This window comes from Pygoscelis adeliae, unplaced genomic scaffold (genome assembly GCF_000699105.1).
Source record: "Pygoscelis adeliae isolate BGI_AS28 unplaced genomic scaffold, ASM69910v1 Scaffold148, whole genome shotgun sequence".
NCBI lineage: Eukaryota > Metazoa > Chordata > Aves > Sphenisciformes > Spheniscidae > Pygoscelis > Pygoscelis adeliae.
Genome location: NW_008825258.1, coordinates 2,647,802 through 2,658,700, shown reverse-complemented (window position 1 = coordinate 2,658,700; position 10,899 = coordinate 2,647,802). Strand labels below are relative to the sequence as shown.

General features: G+C 40.0%; 1 protein-coding gene across 1 annotated transcript in view; it reads left to right on the top strand.

Annotated features, from left to right (window-relative positions):
- The first annotated feature begins 8,619 nt into the window (after positions 1–8,619).
- The window catches only part of LOC103921510 (membrane-associated guanylate kinase, WW and PDZ domain-containing protein 1-like), a 174,837-nt gene continuing 172,557 nt past the window's right edge, over positions 8,620–10,899 (top strand). Inside the window, exon 1 of the mRNA XM_009329497.1 lies at positions 8,620–8,728. The gene's annotated coding sequence lies outside the window, so the exon portion shown is untranslated. The remainder of the gene's footprint in view (positions 8,729–10,899) is intronic.

Genomic DNA, 10,899 nt, shown 5'->3' with positions numbered 1-10,899 from the left:
CTCTCCTGTGAAGAAAGGCTGAGAGAGTTGGGGTTGTTCAGCCTGGAGAAGAGAAGGCTTCGGGGAGACCTTATTGCAGCCTATCAGTACTTAAAGGGGGCTTATAAGAAAGATGGCGGCAGACTTTTGAGCAGGGCCTGTTGCTAGAGGACAAGGGGGAATGGCTTTAAACTAAAGGGGGGTAGATTTAGACTAGATCTAAGGAAGAAATGTTTTACGCTGCAAGGATGTCAGAGGGTGAGGGAAGGTTTCTCCTCCAGGAGCTTCAAGAAATTGAAGGCTGAAACTTGAGAGCACCAGGAGCTTGAAAAGGCCAAAGGGGGAGAAAGGCTGGTCTTTCTGCTGTATTTACTGGCATTGCTGATCTGAATTCAGCTAGGGGCAACAGAAGTGTATTTGTCACAAGCATTCAGAATTTTCAGGCCTGGTGTATAAATGATAATATTTTTGCTTTTCAACCTCCAAGCTTGAGTTCTGTGGGGTTTTTTGGCACTTCTCAGCTGAAAGACTATTTGTTTAAATTTACACTAGAAATATGAATCGCTATTAATGCACAGAAAATAAGGTGGAGCACTCTGCGAATACAGTAGATTAGATCAGGTGCTCGTAGAATAGTTTCACCGGGGATTTATGATCTGTTAAGTGCATTTCTGTAGCAGCAAATGCTGAATTACCACTTCAGTGCTGGTTCATTCACCCATGAAGATTGAGAGCGATACCAAAAGGTACTGTGCCAAGAAAGCTCTTGCCTGCTCCTGATTCTGAACACGACCTGAAAGTTTTGAGTGAATACGTCTCCTTCAGATTCACAACTTACACCTAAAATAATATTTTAAGAAGTTCTGTTAGTAATAAAGTAACAAGTGTTATTCATTCTCCAGACAGGAATTACTAGCTGCACTGAAGTGCTCTCTGCTGATTCAGCAGGTAGGCCGGTGCTGAAGTCTTAACCATGCTCCATCAAAGTTGAGTTTTATTGCTGTGTAGGTAGTTTATCCTGTAACTTTGTGCAATTCTTTATAGCATAACCCTCCAGCTTATCATAATTTCCTTCCACTGGAAGGATTTTGCAATGGATGTGTCTTTGTTGTTCTGAGAGGGTTTAAAAGCATAAAAATTGGAAAGTATTTTATGTTTTACTTCAGGAAGGTAGCCAAAGGATGGGCAGTCAGTTTGCTTTGGTTGTGGTATGGATTTGTTAGAATAACGGGAACGTCTAGGCTCTGATCTGAGCAGTTCATCTATCTGGAGTCTGGCTATAGCAGGCTGGTACAAATTAAAGTAATATACTGATTGGGGCTGGATGTAGCATGTCCAACAAACATCGAGTCTGTACCCTCAGACCAGTAGTTTTTGTCAACAGAGACTCTCCAAATTGGTATGGAAGCAATCATTGACAATGACAGACAGGGCTATTGAAGCATTTATGGGGGACATCCAAACATCTGGACTTTATGGGACTGGTTTGTACCCAGCCATAAAAGTTCATTGGTGTTTTTTGTTTGTTTTTAATAGAGGGAAAAAAAGAGGAAAACAGAATTGGAATAAAATCAGGTGTCTGCTGAGCCATGTTAATTGTTAAGCTGAACTCCCATGGCAATGTTTAAATATCTTTTTAGCACACTGAGCCATAAAAGGTTTTTAAGTGTACTTGTGTTAGGAAAATGTAGTAGCAATTAATTTACTAACACGTTGTGGGTGAACAAGGTGCCTTCATTTCATGGGTGGTTGGAAGATAGAACATGCATAGATTATATTGGATTTAAGAAGCCACATGAATACTTAAGGCTTTTAAACTGGGTGTTTTTGCTTTGTGATCTTATTTGAACTCCGACCAACCATGATGAATGTTTTCTGTCTTACCCTATATCCTTGTGTCTTTGACCTCACAGGAGACATGAAATAACAAACATAGGTACTGGACTTTATTTACTTATTTACTTAGTAGTTAAAACAAGAAAGCAAACAAAACCATGATGTATTTCAGCTCTTCTCCCCAGTACCCCCTTGACAAATGGCTGTTGGAACAGTGTTAAACTGTGACCTTAAAGCCACAGGCGTAATGAAACTGTTATCTGGCAGATGTGACAGACTCATCTTACATAAATCACTCTCTTTTGTCACTACTGGCATATGGCCAATGAATCTTCTAATTATTGAATGGCTTTTATAGCCCCATTATTTATAATCACTTTTGGACAGCAGCTGGAAGGCAAGGATGGGACAGAATGAAATGATATAGCACAAACTATTATCATTTGTGCAACAACTGCTGGGATTAGGAATATTTGATGATGATGTGGTTACCAGCACAGTCTTGTTAAATGATAAAAATCCACTCAGCCTTCATTTTGTCTTCTAAGATGGGCTGCTGCCTACTGGACCTTGCCACGAAGATGATTATATTAATTGGTCCAGAAATAGAATATGAATCTCTTCAGACATTAACAAAATACATGTGTGAGTATCAGGGCCACCTTTACGCCAGGACTTGAGGAAAATCCATTGCAAGCATTAGTAAGACACAGGGGTGATGCCCTGGCACTACTGTTGTGCCAAGTGCTGTATGGAAAAGTTTTAAGAAGTTCCTTGTGCTTCCCAGGAGCCCTGTCTACACGTTCCTCTTTTTAGTAAGAATTTAAAAACAGATTTAGAAGTTCTCTTTAGTTACTTTATTAACATTTTAACATTTCTGTAAAAAAAAAAAAAACTAGGTGGTTTTTTTGAGGGGGATGATGGGTTTAAAACTAGCTTAAGGTAGTACACTTTAGAATTAAGGGGAATTATTTTGGCTCTAATTATAGATGAATTTGTGTTCAGTCCTGTCTGCTGGGTAGAGCAGCAGCCTCGGAGAAAGGAGCGCGTCTGAAGTCACCCAGCCTTTAAGGCCAGTCAACTAAGATTGCAAGTCCACTCACGGCTTTAGAAAATGTGAGCTGCAGGTTCTCTGCTTGTGCCTTTAAACGAGTGGGGGGTTTTTGGGTTGGGTTTGGTTTGTTTTTTTTTTTTCCCTTGTCTGCAGTTCTGCATTTTGTGGCACAGAAATAAAACCCTGCAAACCATGATAACTTATTAATGTTTGTTAAATACCTTCAGATAGAGGTTTTCAGATGAAAGACAGTATGTTATAATCAGGGGTTTATACTGCAAATCCAACATGTGCAGTCTTTGTGTCTTTAAAAAATTGAACCCTTCCCTCTTGACGTTTACATCAGGGCAGCGAGAGAGAGTCTTAATCCAGATGACTCTATTGCACTTTTATCCCTTTAGTGAGGCCTTTAACCTTTCATTGCTTCATGGCCCTGTTGTTTTGAAATGGTCTTTGTCTGCCCGCAGCGAGTCCCTCTGCTAAGGCGCCTTTAAATGGAGATCCTGACAAGAGAAGGGGGATTCTGCTGCAATTCAGGAATGGAAAATGGAGTTTTCCGGTTCAGATGCTATCAGTCACTATGAATGTAGCAATTGGTAGCCTTCCCAAAGAAGGATAAAGCAAAAATATATACTAGCGTAAACCTGCTTATAGGAGTGTAATATAGGTCAGAGACCACTGTGTCCCGGGCCTGACCCTGACCCATCTTCGCACAAGCATCTATAGGCTCTGTCAGAGCATAGCTATTTACCAGGATTATCTATGACCATCTCAAAACATAAATGGGATAAACAGCTGCAGTAATTAATATAAACTATAAAATGATAATTTCCAAATGCATAAAACATGAGTTCAAAATATATCTTCAGAATACACATATTGCACAGTTCTGGCATGGACTATCTACCAGCTGGCAGGAAGGTGCTGTCAGCCCTGCGATGTTCATGCTCAGCTTTTTCTTGAACAAATTCAGATTTTGCTTGGTCATTTATGCAGTCTGCTTTCGTTATTGGAAGCTCGTATGTCAATAAGGCAAGAAGCCTGCAGCCCCCCAGGTCTGCACTGCTGCTCGCTGGTGGTAGTGCTCTGGAAGAGATGGATGTTCTTATGCAGCAAAGACAGCATTAGATGATCTGGTATGCATTTTTCTTCCCTGCAGAAACTGGAAATTGTAGCAATAAGCGTCAGAGCATAATTCAAAGCATAGTTTCTCTAGTGACTTTAATATTAGGTAACTGTTGGAGGACAAATATGTGACAGAGGATTGAGGGTTTGAAAGAAGTGTATTTAGAAACAGTCAATATTTTTCATTAAACACAAAAACATCTAGGTTACATATTTACCTCCACAAAATGGACAAGTACATTTTGTTTCTCAGAAAACTGTATGTCAGTAATATTTTTTTTTTCTATGGAGAGATGTTTTGTTTCCCCCTTGGGGTTTGTTTTTGCTACTAAAATGTTGTTGTTATGATGTAATGGTTTGGGAGAACAATTGACGTACTCTAAAAGGCAGTGTAATAATTAAGAATAACTGAGAAAACCAGCCATTCGGTGAGTTGCCCTTTGTTTCATTCAAAGATAAAGGAAAAATTCAGATAGTAAGATGGAAACTTCTCAGATTTGGAGTAGTACAATACAGAGAGAAGCAGTGGAAAATTGGTTCTCTGACTGTATCTTCACATAAGGAAAGGCATTGGTTTCATTCAGTGGGGAAAAAAAAAAAGGAAGGAAACTGTTGCAACAACAAAACCCAATCTTTGAACAGGTTTTACTTCTAAAACTTTAAAATATGAATTTTGGTGAGTTTAGTAGGGAAGAATTTCTTTTTGCATTTTTAATGTCTGATTTTCTAAAGCTAGATATATCAGCCTAATTTTGATTACAGAAATAACCGGGTAGTTTTTCTGTGTGCAAATAAATGCATTTGCAACATATCCTGGCCAGCAGGAAGGAGGAGCTGAGCACTAGCTTATAAGACCTCTGTCCTCTGGTTTGGAAACTGCTGTTTCTGGCTTGTATCTTTTGTTCCTCCACTGTTATCGCTGTAGGATCTCTTTACATGCTTTTAGCAGAGAAGAAAAGAAAGGATCTCAAAAGAGTAAACATAAGATCCAATCTCCTTGAGAACAGAGGAGTATTTTGAAGGGTAGTAGTATACTTCTAGTTAACACAGCTCATCTCTAAGGAAACTGGAGCCAGGCATTTTCTTGAGCACAACTTACGTATGGAATTAACTTTATAAAGGGAGGGCTTTTGCATAAAATCAGGTGGTTCCAGCACCTGCCTTTCAACCCAGCCTGGTGATGGTTGGTGTATGGACAGAAGCCATCAGCAGGTGAGACTCATTTTCAGAGGGAGTGTGCACAAGCAAGGGGTGCCCCTGAGGATCAGAATGAGCTTTACTGCTACAGTTTGCACACAGGAGGTTGGTGAAATGTCCCTGGCATAACTTTCAGATTCTCAGGAATTGTAGGAGCATACATTTCAGACTCAAAAAAAAATTATCAGAATTTATAAACGTGTCTAGTACTAGAATCTACTAAATAATGCCAATATCAAGCATTGGCATGCCCTCTCAAGCCTGAGGAGATTTTTGGAAAAGATAATCAGAGTGGATTGAAACATTTCAAATGGTAAAGAATCCAACAAGTTCCAGGGTGGATCCTTTTGGCAGCTTTCTACATGGTGTTAGTTTCTGTCTTCGCTCATTTTCTTCTTCCATGCTCTGGAGTGTGTTGCATGGGGTGAGCCTGCTTTTGTCCACAGCTGTGGTCTCAGCGGCTCCTGAGCTATCGTCAGGGCTGCAAGAAGCCTTTATTTCTGTCAAGAATTTTCTGGAATTTAGCAACAAAAATGTGGCTTAGCAAGCGTTTGTGGTTCGTTCCCCCCCCTTTTTTCTTTTTTTCTCCCCATTTAAAATAAATGCAATAGAAATAAGCATCACTGTGAGCTCCCTGAAGGGACAAACATGTGAGTGTAAATATTGCTATAGCCCCTATTTTTGCAACTGCCATCTTGGCTAGTGCATTAGTGACTCAGCTGGGAAATCCCAGCTACTGCATAAACCAAATAACCAAACTTTCCAGCGGGGGCTGTAATAGACTGAGATGCTAGATGGAATAGGCACAGAGGGAAGCTAAAAGCAGATATCATCAGTAAATTGCATATTTTCTGTGGTCAAACAAGCCCTAGCTCAGCAGAGCTTTTTCACCTCTAGACATTATTGTGACATAAATCATTGAATCATGAATCACACAGTATTTCAGGAGAAAGCCTAAGTTATATGATACACGCAGCTCAGTGCATTAATTTCTTCACTGGAAGAAATGGAATAAGCCATTGCATTATGTCCAACCTGTTTGTCATATTTGTTCTTTTTGCTATGAGAAACCACATTGTCTTACTATCTCTTGTTCAAAGAAAAATATGGACTGTTTAATTAAAAGGTAAATAGATGCTTTATTATTTCAGCAGATGCTCTTTTTTTGGTGCCCAGTCTCCCTCTGGAGTAAAACAACGTGGTATGAAATCAAACATCTGGAGTTTGGGAGGTCAGCTCTGAGATTGGAAAACTGTAGCCCACGGAACTACCAAGCCCTTCACGTGCCTCCTATGTGGGAAACCATTTTTATAGTGTAATAACTGGTGACCGTTTGTTAGAAAATGGGTTGATAATCTGCTCTTGGAGTGAGGGGTGTTGCTGGGTTACCAACTCAGGGAAGTGTGATGAGCCAGTTTTATCTGCCTTAATTTCAGTTTTGTTGTTTGAGCCATTTCTCTAATGAGCATCTTGGTCTTTAAAAACGTTCCTTCTTTTAATAGCTGGGCCTGCTGCCTAAGCCTTCCTTTCTTCAGTAAGAAATTTAATTTAAAAAAAAAAAAAAAAAAAAGCTGTCTGGAGAACCTAAATACAAATCACCTATTTATTTTTTAGAATTTGGCTTAGTATTTCAGACTATGGGTTTTTGTGTTTAGTTTTGTTTTTAAACTAGCATTTCTGTTAAAATGTTGCAGGACTGCGTTAGGCAGATAGGCTGTTCCTGCCCATGGTCATGTAATGGTCTGCACTCTTTTTCTCATTCGTCTGGTAATGCTGCTGCCTCCCAGACCCACTGTCCAACCGCGCTCCATTGCAGTATTATTATTCTTGATTTGTTCTGCGGTGGTTCCTAGAGGCTCCAGCCAGGACTCTGCAACTGTGCTGCTACGTTCAGTGTCAACAAGTATTGAGATGATCTCTGCATTACATATTCACAATCCAAAAAATCGTAGTGCAAATTATAAAAGACCATAGAAACAGCTGCAGTGGTTCAGCCCAAGGTCCACGTAGCCCAGCATTCTGGCTCTAGCTGTGGCCATAAATAAGATGTCTCGCAAAGGAAAGGAAAAGAGCGAGGTACTTGATATTCCCTCACTTCTTTTGCCAGGTCTCCCAGCCACCAGCAATTAATTTTCAGCTCAAGGGATTTCCTACACCCTCTTTTGCAACCCCCAATGGGTCCATCTTCCAAGTGCTTTTCCAGTCTCCCCTTGAAGCTCCTCAATAAGCTTCTTGCACCAACAGTGCTCTCCACCAAGGAGATCTGCCACAGCCTGTGTGAACCACTGCCGCTGTTGCGTGGTTTTGAACCGAGCTCCCATTAGCTTTCATTGGTGTCTCCTAGTCCTTGTGTTGGAGCGGCAGGGAGCAGTCAGTCCCCACCCGCGCTCTGGGCATGTTGGAGGCCGATGTCCGCAACAGGCTGCAGCATCCCAGCCCACCCTCTTGGTCCTCGTATGGCAACTGCTCCAGGCTTTGATCATCCTGGTTGCATTTCTCTGAAGCTTTTCCAGTGTTGTTTTTTCTTTTCTTTTTAGAACATAAGAGTTTCTATCCCCGTTCTCCGTATGTTCTTGTGGGGTTGTTTTTGCTCTTCAGTCAAATTAATGTCACTGTTATTCCAGACTTGGAAATATTTCATTTCTGGGAAAAGACTTCATTAAGTTGCTCCAGTTCATATGTTCTGCTACAAGAAAGGATTTGGTGTTCAGCAACTAGCAACATTCATTAACAACTATGTTTCTTTTTCTTTGTTTTTGGGGGGTTTGGGGGGGGGGTGAGTTTGTTGTTGTTGTTTTGTTTTCAACTCATTTATTTTTATTCTCACACACTTCTGAAAGTGTTCAAAACTGAATGGGGAAATAAATAGATTTAAGTGAAATGTGTTGGATATTGTTCTGTTGTTTTTAAGGACTTTGGGTGCTCTTAACTCCTTCAATCAGTTCTTTTCTAACTCCTGCTGTGTGCTGGGGTATATACGAGTGCAAAGTATAGCATTTGTTTGATTTTGTGCCATGTTCAGCTATATTAGTACCTCCAATGGGAGCAGCCTTTGCCTTCTGTCTGTCTGCTCAGCTCACCCTCCAGTGAGTTGCAAAAGCAATACTCTACCTTTATTATTTTTCTTCGTTTTTACATCATCTGTCTTTCTCCATTTGCTCAGACAAATAAGTGATAAAAAGGAATGATGATCTGTTTAACACCACAGGAAGAAAGATGCATTATGAGACAAGAGAGACCTCTTGTTTACAGCAAGTTATTTTTGGTAATTGGCCATTTGTAGAGGAAGATGAGCCTCCGCTCGTAAAGTCAGCATGCCATAATTTAGGGGACTCTGAATGGAAGTCTAACATTCGCCTGAATTGGAAATGTTAATTGTGTGCATTTAGAAATAAATAAATGGCTGTTTTTTCTTTGCAGGAAGCAGACTGAACAAAGACCTGAGACATTATCTCAACCAGAGGTTTCAGAAAGGATCGCCAGATCACGATCTGCAGCAGACTATTAGAGATAACCTTTATCGCCATGCTGTGCCTTGTAAGTAACAAAACATTGACTTGGTGGATTACGTGTAGTAGAATTTTTTTTTTTTTTTTTTGAGGCAGCCTTCACGTGGTGGTGTGCATGGCTTCGGGGGAGACTCAGTTTTCAGCTTGGGCAGATTTCCATGTGTGACAGCAGATAGGGTTCAGGTAGGGTTGAAAAGGAGAACAGTTCATGCCTGAACTCTGCTTTTTTGATGACCTTTTTGGAACAGCTGATGGTTTGATGCAAGCCTGTGATGCTTACTTTGGAGAAAAAACCCTGAAAAACCAGCCGTGAAGTGAGTGCTTGCCTTAGAAATAGTCTTCATTAACACCATTATGGTGAATGTTCCTTTATTGGTTTGAAATCTATGACTAAAAAACCTACTTTTCTTTTTATTTCCTTAGCCGAACTTTATTTCTGATGCTTATTTAACTTATGAAATTGAACAGCATTTTATGGCTGGGGGCCATTGTAGCAGGCAACTGCCACTGTTAGAAGGTCATCCTCGATTCAAGTAGGAGATAAACAGCAAGCGTTAGTGAAGCTGAGAAAGAAATGCTCTTTTTCACTCAAAAAAACAGCCAGGAGGAAAACCGAGCAGTTTGAAGGGTAGTAATCTTTAGAAGTTCAGAATCTTTACCCAAAATGAGACTGTCCTTGGTATTTTGGGAAGATGTACAAAGGGCGGAGAAGGATCCTACTTCACTGCACTTGTTTGGCATTCTCCAGCTGCCAGGAGAGGCTATTCTAAAGAAAAGGTTTTTCTGCTTAACTTTGATGAGCTGTGGGGATGATGGTATGCCTTTCAGATCAGGCTGGGATAAGAATTAGTAAACGTCTTCGTTACAGAATACTGAGATGAGCAGCAAAATATTTTGAAGTTTTCTATCTCAACATGAGTCAGAGGTTGTTTATCCTGGGAGACTTATATAAATATTGAATAATGGTGTTGCCACTTAAAAATGGGTATTTGCCAACAAAGAGCACATAATGGTACGTAGAGTAATAGCCATTTTAAATCTAAGTGTTGCATGCAGGAGAACTGTGTAGGACCGCAGTTAAAATTGTGTGGTAACACTGACAGATGTTGATTCTTCAAATGGCAGATGCTGTATATCACCATTGAGTTTATTCTCATTTTATCACAGGAAAGCATGGACCAAATTAGGTTTAAAGTGCTGTGCACGGACATAAAGAATAAATATGGATTATTATTTTCTATTGAACACGTCCATTTTCCATTTTGTCAACGTGAAATATGATTAGTTTTCAATCATCTGACTTGCCAGGCTGCAGGTTTTTAAAGCATACTGCGAAAAGCGCCTTCTAGGAGAGCACGTGCAATGTTAGGCTCGGGAAATGCAATGTCGTGATGCTAATGTCCTTCTGCCTATGTGTTATATTCCAATTTCTAAAGCAGTAAATAAAGCAAATGAGCGTAAGTTCTGTGGAAGCATTTTGTGCGTTACCAAGGTTACATTTTGAAATGCTTTCCTTTGATTCTTTTCTCTGATTTATTGAACTTGATGGTGAGCTAAACTGCTTAGACTCGCTAAAGACTTTTGATTTAAAATTAAGAGCAGTGAAAGTGATTCCTGATTTTTAGAAATAGCTGGGGGGAAATATGGGTTGTCGATGTCTTAATTAGAACATCAGTACTTATGTTCCATTTATGAAACAAATGGAAAATCTGAGAAGTGGAGTTAGTTATTGTGTGTATTCATACTTTCTGAGTTGTAAAGCAGGTAGCATTTAATTTTTTCTTCATGTACTGTGGGGATGGTATTAGCAGTAGCTTTTAAGAATGATGCTAATATTCATATGTGAATTTGAATGAGACTGATGCATGCACGGTGGGTTGGGATGCTTTACGGGTCTGGAGATTAATCTAGCTGTACACTCATATTTTTATTCCTTGGTACACGTGACCAGTAAATCCAGAGCCCTGGACCAATCTCTAGTGCTAATGGATTATGAAGTCTTGTATTTTGAAAATGGAATTCCCTGCTGATTATGTGGTAAACACGAACAAGAACACAAGGTCACTTGGACTGAGCATGCTTGGCCTGACAGCTGCTTTTTGTTGCACTAATATAAGGGCTAAATGAAGTCATAATTAGTAAATGCAAAATGGAGAAAGGCGATGTTAACCAGTTCTTCCCCATAAATTAGTAAGAATC